This window comes from Schistocerca gregaria, chromosome X (assembly GCF_023897955.1).
Source record: "Schistocerca gregaria isolate iqSchGreg1 chromosome X, iqSchGreg1.2, whole genome shotgun sequence".
Lineage (NCBI taxonomy): Eukaryota > Metazoa > Arthropoda > Insecta > Orthoptera > Acrididae > Schistocerca > Schistocerca gregaria.
In genome coordinates this window covers 749096192-749108380 of record NC_064931.1, presented here as the reverse complement: position 1 = coordinate 749108380, position 12189 = coordinate 749096192, and positions in this window count along the sequence as shown.

Genomic DNA, 12189 nt, shown 5'->3' with positions numbered 1-12189 from the left:
AATACAATGTATAGCGTATATGCACAGAGAAAGGAGCTCCTGGAGTGGTCTACAAGTCGCTTAGACGAAGGAATCAATAGTTTGGTTTTGAGGCGGACGCCAGGTGGTAAGCGCGGTGGCGTTCCCGATTCGGAAACGTAAGTCCATACGAGGATCCTGCAATCAGGTCCGGAAGTCGGAAAGGTTACTCCAGTGCAATTATGTGCTTCACAAGCAGCATACAGACAGAAAACCTCCATGATGCGGATGTCGTCTGATGCTAAGAAAAATTCAAATGTGTAGTACGATAGGAATCATAAATCTTTTTCTTTGCAGTTAGTGGATTTATGGGTTTTTAAATCACAGAAACAGGCACACAAAACAACAGACTGAGAAACGTTATTTTGAAATTCCCTGGAAGCTTGTGACTATGACATTTCATTCATAACGCGAAACGTGTAGACGTTGGAAATGGAAAATAGATTACGAAGATAAAGTTTTTTTCTTTTTTTTTCATCTTGATGCATTGTACTGTAATGCCTTCTACAATTCTACAAGAAAACGTCTCAGTTGGTCGTGTAAGTCTGAGAAACAGATTTTATTGATTTGTTTCACTGATGGGGTTGCTAAGTGCTATACCACCTACTGCACTCCCCTGACTTAAGCTCTCATGAGCTTCAGAACTGGTACAAATTCGTCGGGCAGTAGACTGCACCGCTCGAACTGTAACATAACTGGCACTGCTAAGAGTATCCTACGACTTCCACATCGCTGACAATGGGTTATACACAATGCTCGTGACTATTTTGAAGGTCAGTAAAACTTTGAAACACGTGTCTATTTTGTACGAGTTGTAAATAAATAGTTGCCACCATTAAACTTCCAACCCTCGTATATACTCCGCGAGCCACTGTACCCTGATGGCCGAGGATTCTTCCTACCAATATTGTCGATTTTCTGTTCTAATCCATTCACGCACTGAACGAGAGAAAGTAATCGTCTGCACTATCTGGTCAGAAGTATCTGGAGATCCCTATGAAAGGCAGAACTGACCAGCAGACATCAGTAGTAGCGGACTTGCCCGTGTAAAATACGAGGGTCAGTCAAAAAGTAATGCCTCCTATTTTTTTTCTACGTTTAATTGTCAGGAAATTTAAATGCAATTACATAGGTTGAAAACCACAACATTGAGGATCATTTTGTCATTTTTCAATGTAATCTCCGCCCATCTCTACAGTTTTGGTCCATCTTTGAACAAGGGCATGTATCCCAGCACGGTAAAAATCACAGCTCTGCTTCCTAAGCCATTGACGCACGGATGTTTTGACGGCCTCCTCATCTTCAAAATGAATCCCACGATGAGCTTCTTTTAGTGGCCCGAACAGATGGAAGTCTGATGGTGCCAGGTCAGGGCTGTATGGGGGATGAGGCAAAACTTCCCATCCAATTTTGACAATCTCGTCAGAGGTGTGACGACTGGTGTGTTGTCTTGCATTGTCATGCAAAAGAAGAACATCTGCCATTGATTTTGTTGGGCGAACTCGCTGAAGACGTGCTTTAAGTTTTTTGAGGGTTGTGACGTATTGAACAGAATTTATTGTGCATCCCTGCTCCAAAAAATCAACCAGAATCACACCCTCTGTATCCCAGAAAACTGTTGCCATAACTTTCCCTGCCGATCGCACAGTTTTGAATTTTTTCTTCCTCGGCGAGCTTGTGTGACGCCACTCCATTGACTGCCTCTTTGATTCGGGTTCAAAAAAATGCACCCATGTTTCGTCCCCAGTCACAATTTTTTTCAGAAACTCATCTCCCTCCAAACGGAAGCGCTGCAAGTGTTGGGAGGCTATTGTTTTCCTTGCCTCTTTATTCTGATCGGTTAACATTCTTGGAACCCACCGTGCACAAACTTTTGAGTACCCCAATTGTTTAATAATCGTGATCACACTGCCTTTACTAAGAGAAATAATGCGACACACTTCATCTGCAGTCACCTGACGGTCACCACGAATGATGTCATCAACTTGCTGAATGTTGTGTGGAGTCACTGCACTCACCGGCCTGCCGCTCCGCTTTTCGTCAGTCAACGGTGTTTGCCCTTCAGCTTCCTTACAACGACGAACCCATCGTCTAACAGTGCTGACATCCACTGTCACAACACCATACACCTTCTTCAGTCTTTCATGAATGCGTATGGGCGTTTCACCTTCTGCATTCAAGAATTCAATCACACAACGCTGTCTCAAACGAACATCGATGTCGGCCATCTTACAAACTTCTGCTGTGCTGCCACCTGTTGACACAGAAAGTTACTACTGCAGTGGATTGCAGAAGAAGGTTTGAGGAATGGCGCCAAATTCAAATTTTTCACTTAACTTAATTTTTTTAAGTAGAAAAAAAATGGGAGGCATTACTTTTTGACCGACCCTCGTATGTAGTGGAGTATTGTGTTGCCAATAAAGTAGCAGTAACAACGGAATGGGTCGGTCAGGAGAGCTCAGTAATTTCGAATGTGAATTACTCGTTAGATGTCATCTGAGTAACAAATCCAATAGGGACATTTCTACCCTTCTAAAGCTACCAGTGTCGACTGTTGCTGACGTGACAGTGAAGTGGAAACGCGAAGGAACAAACATAGCTAAAGCAAGACCAGGCAAACCTCATGTACTAACGACAGGGATCGTCGAACATTGTGGAGAGTGGTTGTAAAAAATCGTATGCTATCAGCGAAATGAATCACACGTACTACTAGCTAGCACAAGGACTGTACGTCGAGAGTTAAAAATAGTGGGATACAGTGATTGACCAGCTCCTCACAAAGCACGCATTTCTGCATTGTTGCTTATTTGAGGCATGGTGCAATAGGCTGGTAGGTCTGCAACTGTTCCGTTCTGAGGAAATCGGATAATTTTTTATTTCGTCCGTCTCAGTTGCATTGATATGAAATTCTGCTGCAGTGGTTACTGGTTTTGAGCTGACACACCCATTCTCAAACCACACACCTAGCTGTTAACCGTAATTATTCACAGAGCATGGCGGCAAAAGGTACGAACAGCTGCTGTACAGCAAAGTATATTGTGGGCAAGTACCCTCCTTGATCCTAGCCTGTATGTCAGTAACAAGAGACAGATAGGCCACTTAATTAAGAAAGACAACATATTGTTCGTTGCGACCTACAATTAAATGAGCTTGAATGACTTCACTGGAGACTTCCAGATATACACTCGTCATCGATAGGCAGTCGAAATGTACCACCTGCAAATGATTCCTCTTTCATACACTATCACTTCCAGGTCATTGCCACATTTTATTTAGCGTATGGTATTTAAGTACATTTCAATACTGGATCACGTTATTCTACATTACATAAAATTACATATATTCACAGACAAGCATCTTGTCCTTGCATATATTCGATGGATTTTTGGGATGCAACGAGGAATTCTTCAAAGTCTCCACTGAACTCTCTAGCACTGCATTGTTCTCTGATGTGTTGAATGGTCTGCTTAGACGCGCCGCAGTCGCATGCTGGTGAAGACAGCAGTTCCCATTTGAAGAGTGAGTCAGCACATCTTCCATGCCCAGTTCTTAATCGGTTCAGAGTTGACTAGATCTTGCTGGGCTGATCAAACCCAGTGACTGCCTTGATAATACAAGGCATTAGCTTGCAAGTTGTTGGGGCATTCTGGAGCCGTTCTCTTCTCCAAGAGTTGATGTCAGACCCAGTGAAGCTGTCGAGAGCAAGAGGAGTATGTCTTGAATGAAGCCTTTTGGTACTCAGATCAGGTATATCGATGTGTACCAGTAGTTCAGGGTTTGCTTCGATCTTGTTGTATTCAAGACCAAAGCTGCTTCTCGTCGTATTTTTGGGGATGATATATGACTCAGGACAGGTAGCCATATGTTAGTGGTAGACCTAACGGTTCCTGAAATAATGCGCATCGTGTTGTTAAGTTCGACATCGATTTTGTTCACATGACTACTGTTTAGCCATACTACTGCTCAGTACTCCGCCTCAGAGTATACCAGGCTCAGTGCAGACGTCCTCAGAGTTGTTGCAGTTGATCTCCAGGTGGTTCCGCAGAGTTTATGAATGAGGTTGTCTCTTGTTCTCACCTTGGCAGCTGGTTTTGTAAGGTAAGAGTTAAATGACAAGGTTCTGTCTAACGTGACGCCTAGGTACCTTGTCTCCTTGTTGTGGTTGAGGCGCGTGTTCTCAAGGTATACTTCCAGAGCTCTGTCGGCTTCTCTGTTATTGAGGTGGGAGCAAGTTACTTCTTATTGCCATAGAATAGATATTTTCTAAAGCTACCATGAGCCAAAAGAACAGTTTCCACACATAAAGACAGTAAATAAAACAGGGGTTTGATGGGCTGATAAGCTGATGCCTTCCACTCTGTTCCCATCTATGTTCACAGAACGTGACTCTTACTGCTGACAGATCATTTGCCAACAGCAGGAAAGCCACACATGCTTATATAGCAACGCGCCAGGCGAACGGAGAGACCAAAGAAATTTGTTTTCCTGTTTGCTGCAGCGAAGACAGGAATTTTTAAGCGTCCTCTATCGGGGCGTTATCTTTGTGAAATGCTTGGCGAAACTCTATTGAATCTTTACATCATTCCCTAGCTAGCTGTTGCTGTTGAAAATACTAGTAATTTTTCGTAGCAGCAGTTGCGATCGAATAAATTTCGACATCATATCGATTGGAGTTCAGACGTGCAATGGTAGAAACTGCATTACATACATTGATACTTCGGCTGAATACCTTTCGGCCGTCTTCAGACTGAGGCGAGCGGCTGAAGCTACAGCACGCACGTCCGACTATTTCAACCAGGGGGCCGTGATCTCTATACTACCTGGGTGGAAAACTATGGCCTTGGAGCATAGAACGTACTGTTGCATACATTGTCCGCCATTTTGTACCCAGGGTGCAGGTAACTGCGGATTATATACTTATTACTGGTTATAAACCTTACTTCATTAACTGTAGCAGTGACTGGAGAAAGGAACTATCAGGCCAGAACAAACTCGCAATACTTAATTAGAAGACGTACACAACCATAATAATTATTTCCTTCACGTAAGCTTCAAGTTTTACAACCTCCCTCGTGATTTTGTTCTTTCATATGCTATACCGAAAATTTAACGCTCCGGAAACATTTCGTGTATTTTATATCATTACTGTGCTGTATCGTGTTTACTGTGTATATCCTGCAGCAAAGTGATAAGAATCTGCGACACTATGCCCAAAATTTACTACCAGTCATCTTGTACGTGTATCTCTGTTGCGAAAATAGACCAAATGTAGTGCAGCTAATCTTCCTGATAACTCAATATGTATAATGTCTTTTTGAGAGGAATGCATTGACACATTTGCAGCACATGTCTTTGTTACATTCACTGGTCACATAAACTTTGGTATGCGAAGCATAACCTCGCATATCATAAGTGTAGAACTACTCATACTAAAAAAGTATTCCATATTCTGAGAGGTGGCAGTATGGATAAAAACAAGGTAAAAATACCCAGTAAACATAGGCTTTAATATGCATACCGTAACAGCTATGAGCGCTGGTTCGTCTTCGCCACTGTAAAACACATCACTTAAAAAAAAAAAAAAAAACGAAACTTAGAACTACTTAAACCTAACTCATCTAAGGACAACACACAACAACAAGTCATCACGAGGCAGAGAAAATCCCTGAACCCGCCGGGAATCGAACCCTACAGCACAACCACGAGCTGCGGGCGCAGTAAACAAATGAGAGCATATTCCTCTGGTATTGTCCACGGATATAGCATACAGTAAATATCTGTTATTGTTGTTACTGTGAACCGTATTCATAGTTCCGGTTAAGCGCAGAGTATACTTTACTTCTAATGGAACCAGTCGGTGAAATGGTTTTGCATTGTGGTTTATCTTTGCACTTATCAGCATAAAGGATGCCTTTTGTTCCACACGGGAAATGACAGACATGATATTACGTTAAGATCTGGCAAATGGAAGCAACCTACGAGCCTGTGTCCTGCGCACTGAAAAATATCCAGAACCCAGGATGCCATCTATACAATTATTCTCCCGTCTTTTCCAGCGACTAGCAGACTCTGGCTCATAGCTCCAGCAGCGGTAGATCGTGGCAGACCTCACACCATTCGTACTCTTGTTGAGGAGGAGCGACTATTGCAACCAGTGGCAGAAGATGCTGGAACTAGTATACGTAGAATTTCACCATTCATCGGGGTTAGTTGTCCTCTAGTGCAGGCGATACTGCCTCAGTTGCTAGACACATATCAAGTCAGCGTGCCCGAGCCCTTCACCCACAAGATCAGCCTGCCAGATTGCAGTTCTGGCAATGGCTGTTGCAGCGATATGGCGAAAATCCACTTTCCACGATAATGGTACTGGTCACAGACGAGGCTAATTTCACACGAGATGGGACCGTCAAGCCGGCCGCAGTGGCCGAGCGTTTCTAGGCGCTTCTGTCAGAACCGCGCGACTGCTACGGTCGCAGGTTCGAATCCTCCCTCGGGCATGGATGTGTGTGATGTCCTTAGGTTAGTTAGGTTAGTTAGGTTTAAGTAGTTCTAAGTTCTAGGGGACTGATGACCGCAGATGTTAAGCCCCGTAGTGCTCAGAGCCGTTTTGGGACCGTCAGTTTTCGTAGCTAACATATGTAGGCCGATGCACATCCACACGCAGCTGAGAAACAAAGCGTCGGCGCCGATATTCAATTAATGTATGACCAGGAATTATTGGCGGTAGACTAATAGCACCTTAAACACTACCAAACAGGTTGACTGGCCCGCTGTACCGTCAGTTCCTATCAAGCGACTTGCCTGTCCTGCTAGAGGAGGTACTCGTCCTATAACGGCTGGTGATGTGGTTCATACACGATGGAGCACCAGCCCATTTTCTCCGAAGTGTCCGAGGGTACGTCACACAGACATTTAAATGTGCAATGAGTAAGTCAGGGAAGTCCAATACGTTGGCGAGCTCGTTTCCTTGGATTTTTGAACTGTGGCACATTTGAAATCTCTGGTGAAAGCAAGCCCCATTTATGTCGCACGAACACTACAGGAACGTGTCATTAGTGCTTGCCAGCACATCCGTGATCAACCTAGAGTTTTTGAGAGACTGCGGGATTCTGTAAGCGGTCGAACAGAAGCATGCCTTACTACGAATGGACACCAAATTGAGCACCTCCTCTAGCGATGGTTCAAAAATACAGGTGGTATATATTAGCAAGAAGATTTCATTAGAAGCTCTGCTGTTTCATAGTAACAGAGTAATATGTTCTCACTTGCTTACTCATTTGTTCACTACATTTTGTGTTTGGTTCGCAATAGCGAAGAGCTAGCGGTAAAGAAGATGTGTTTCACAGTAACGAAGGTGAGTAAGTGCTCACAGTGTATATTATAGAGCCCATTTTTGCTGAATATTTTTTTCTTGTTTAGGTCCCTACTACCATATCTCAAAATATGGAATACTTCATTTAACACCATGTATATATCGCTTTAGATATTGAAATCATTGGTGCCTTATCATATTTTGTCAGATCATACTTCATGAGTACTTCCTTAGCTCGTCTGTAATTTTTATCATCAGTTGTGGCATATCTTTGGAAATTTGTGGTAAGGTCTTATGGGACCAAACAGTTGAGGTCCTCGGTTCCTAAGCTAGTACTTAATCTAACTTACTCTAAGGACAAAACACACACACACACACACACACACACACACACACACACACACACACACACATGTCCGAGGGAGGACTCCCTCTCGAACCTCCGACGGTAGGAGCCTCGCAGACCGTCACAAGGCGCCCCAGATCGCGTCGCTACCTCGCGTGGCTGTGGCGTATTTAAGTAAATACTTGTTTTTAGAATTACAAATATTTAAAGTTTACAGTAATATAGTACCTAATTAACGATTTCTATTGCATCTCATGACGTTGTTCCCCACGACAACCAACTGTTTCAGTAAAGCGTAAGTGGAATAAAGCTGAGTGAATTTTCTGATCAGCCTCTCATTGTGCTAATCACACTTGATTTTAAATGATACGAGAGAACTGTCACCGTTTTTTGCAGTAATTTTTAAATATATCATTTTATTCTTCTACAGAAATCTGAAACATTTGTTCTAAGAAACCCATGTCGGCGCAGAATTGTAAAATATTTTCTTTTGGGTTTTGGTGAAACCGCGTGGCCGCCATATTCTAATAAGGCTGTTACCACACTGCAGCGACACTTATCTGGAAAGCTGTGTATGTGAATTGCTTGTAATAGGCCGAAGATCGGAAACCATGGTCAGATGCTCGAATGCGATAATGACGTGTCGGTGGAGCCGACACTGATGTGACAACTTTGAGAGCTAATAAAAGCTACTGGTCGGATGCCACAATTTTTCAGTACTCAAACCACTATCGATTAATTAAATCTCTCGCCAAATGAATTTCTACTGATTACTTCGCGATGTCAAGTGACGTTGTTGGTTAGTATGTCCTCTCTTTTGCTTCAGCTAACGAAACCTTTTATGTTTTCATTATTAACAACTACTGGGTGGCGCTTCATTTCTAAATTTGAGTATCATGTCACAATGTGACAGTCTGGCTTGGATGGCTGTCAAAAAAATGGTTCAGTTGGCTCTAAGCACTTTTGGACTTAACATCTGAGGTCATCAGTCCTCTGGACTTAGAACTACTTAAGCCTAACTTAACCTAAGGACATCACACACATCCATGCCCGAGGTAGGATTCGAACCTGCGGCAGCAGTGCGGTTCCGGACTGAAGCGCCTAGAACCGCTCGACCACAGTGGCCGGCGGATGGCTGTTGTAAATGCATTAAGAATGCAGTGTCGTGTTTTTGTTGTTGACAGAGAAAGAAGGGCTATACTACATGCAGTGCCTACTAATAGTCCACTCCTGTCGAAAAGCATCGAGCGTTACGTTCACCTAACGATCAGATCACCATCACACTATTACTTAGGCTCACGCCATTACACATTTCTTGGAAAATTTACAACATATTGTCAGTACAATTTCTGTTCCTTCCCTTAGAGTAGGGCCTAACAAATCGCTGGGTTTGAGTATCAGCACTCGCCCCCGCTCAGAGCCTTGCTCGCGAGCACAGCGGTTGAGACTTGGTGGGAAAAAGAAAAATGCGCGCATGATGTGGTCGCGACAAAGCATGAGAACCGCCAACTGTGTAATAACGGACAGCCGGGTTTGACTGTAGCGCCACCTAATAGCAGCGGTGGCGAATCGGCATTTATCACAGTGACAATGTTTTCGCACTTCACTCCACAGTGCGAGGAACTTACCGGTTTCACAAAAAGATGGGTTCGCAAAATGGTCAGTGTATCATAAGACATTGATACTTTTAGGAAGTTGAATATACAAAGGCACTAAATGTCTTACCACATCAGGGAATACAGATGTGGCAAATGTGAATAATCTAAACGTGTACAAGAGGTTTTTAATCTTAAAAGGAAGCTAGCTGAAGGGGAGAAAGGAAAGGGAGAAAACTCAATTGAGCCTGCCGTTAAGATGAGCTACAAAACTGCACTACTTTTAGTAAAGTCTTCGTGTCCTTACACAGATGGTGATTTAATAAAAGAATCCTTGGTAATTGCAGCAGAGCATTTCCGTTCACCGGTAGAAGTTTCACGTGGTGCCGTTATCAAACATGACAATCACGCGTCCCACACAGCTCATGACAAACGACGTTCAAAGCCACCTTTCAAAATCTTTGTGAAGATTTGTATTCTTTAGCGCCCTATGAACGTTTACGTATCACAGGCACATTGTCGAATGTGACATTTTTACCATTGTTAAAGAAAGTGTAGAAAACGTAAGTTTGTCAAGGAATTTATTAGTTTTATGACTGCGTAAGGTGCGCCAGTCATGTTGGGAAAAAAAAAAACAAAAAAAAACAGGATTCGTAGCACCACTGAATGGGAAGCCTTCAAGTATCCACGTCGCGCTGATATGCAGCTTGACGTATTTGCAATTTGACAGGCAACATAAAGCGATCATAGATTTCTACAGGCTTATTCATCAGGATCGATCTCCTTGTTTACGTTATTCCCCATCCTATTCGTCCGCAGCTCCTGGCCTAGTGGCTAGCGTTGCTGCCTCGGGATCACAGGGTACCGGGTTCGATTACCGGCTGGATTGGGGATTATCTCTGCTTGCAGATTGGGTGTTTGCGTTGTCCTCATAATTTCATCATCATCATCATTCGCAACAGTTACTAGACCGGATTGTGTGAAAATTGGACTGTGTAAAAATTGGGACTTTGTACGGGCGCGGATAACCACGAAGTTGAGCGCCCCACAAACCAAATATCAGCATCCTTCCTATTCCTTACGACAATGGAGAGGGCACAGTGTTCGCTGCTCGCTGACTTGCACTCACCGTCTGCTCGGGGAGAACGTTTGCCATGGAGGCCTGCGTTAGAGTATCGGAATGTACGAAATTCTCATTTCATATGTTAGGTTTATCGCCCCTAAATAATTGTTAGCAGTTGGAGGCAATTTGAAGTCCCAAGTAAATGAAATGTATTAGTAGTTCCGGTTTATGAAAAGTACAAGTGAAACAAGTTTCTTGATCAGGGACAACATTACCATTGCACAGCTTTTATTACGACTACAATTTCTAAATTCACCTTGACTAAGGAAATATCAGAAACTTCATGCTGTAACCTACCTCGAAGGTTTGAAGACAAAACTGCTGGATTACGTGAGACAAATGGCAAATGGCTCTGAGCACTATGGGACTTAACATCTGTGGTCATCAGTCCCCTAGAACTTAGAACTACCTAAACCTAACTAACCTAAGGACGTCACACACATCCATGCCCGAGGCAGGATTCGAACCTGCGACCGTAGCAGTCACGCGGTTCCGGACTGAGCGCCTTAACCGCGAGACCACCGCGGCCGGATTACGTGAGACATCACGAAAAAGATACCTGTATTTTTTCATATTAAGGCGGTGAATAAAGAAGCGTTTTAAGTTAAAATGGGAAACATACAAGTGTTTTGTTGAAGAAAACTGGTGCGCTGATTTCGTTGAAATATAAAAAATAAGCATAAATCGAGTGGACAGCAGTCGGTCGGTTGGTTCATTGCGTTCGGTTTGCTGTGGATCAGTTTATGAACCTTCACAACGTTTTGAAGTGGCCATTGTGGATTTTTCATGATAGCGTATTGAGAAGGCAATGGTCGTGGAAGATCAGTTCAACGAAATATGTACTGTCATGGGAAGAGGTGGTAAGGTGAACATAAATAGAACGATGGTAAACAAGTGTAGTCGAATCATGTCAGGTGATATTTAGGGAAATATATTAGGCTGGTAGTAGACCAATTTCATTATTTCGGCAGCAAAATAACCAGCGACGGAACAAGTAGGTACGATATAAAATGTAGACTAGCAACAGCAAGAAAAAACCTTCACGGGGAAATAGAAGTATGTTAACATATTTCCCCAAATCGAACTTGTACCCCAGCTCTAATGATCCCGTCGTCGACGGGACGTTAAACTCCAATCTCCCTTCCTTTCCTTTGAACGATATCTACTTGATATGGACGCAGATTGCCAGCATGCGTGAGTCGTGAGCGGGGATTCGGCGATCATGGGTGAGGATGAGCAATTTATTCTTAACGAAGCATCAGAGTAATCATTCTTTTGAATACTTCTGTTTGTCAAAAGTTTGGTTGCATATATTGACGGCCAACTTGAGACTGTCGTTACCGGACGTTAGCTTTGACACGTGAAGTAATAATGATATAGAGTGTGACGTCATACGCCCGCAAACAGAAAGAGAGCAGAACACAATGTTTGTGTTTCGTCCAGTTGATTTTTTGGCGTGCAGGTTGTGATGTCAGACTGATCTGTAGCGTAGCCCAAGGTCTAGGATAGATTGAAAGGTGGCAGCTTGGTTGAGAGTTGATGAAGCAGTACCGAAGTCTTTTGTTAACTCGTGTATGACATGCTGAAAGGAATAAAGGAAAAAGGATTAAGGTTTAAATTCCTGTCGATGATCTCATTTGAGACTGGGTAGAATTCCGGAATGGGATAGAATGGGGAATGAATTTAGCACTTTCCTTTTCAAAGGAATCGTCCCGACATTTGCTGTAAGCAAATTAGGGAAATCACGTATAGAATTTTTTTATGCATAGGTCCACAGGCGTTATAGATTTCCTGC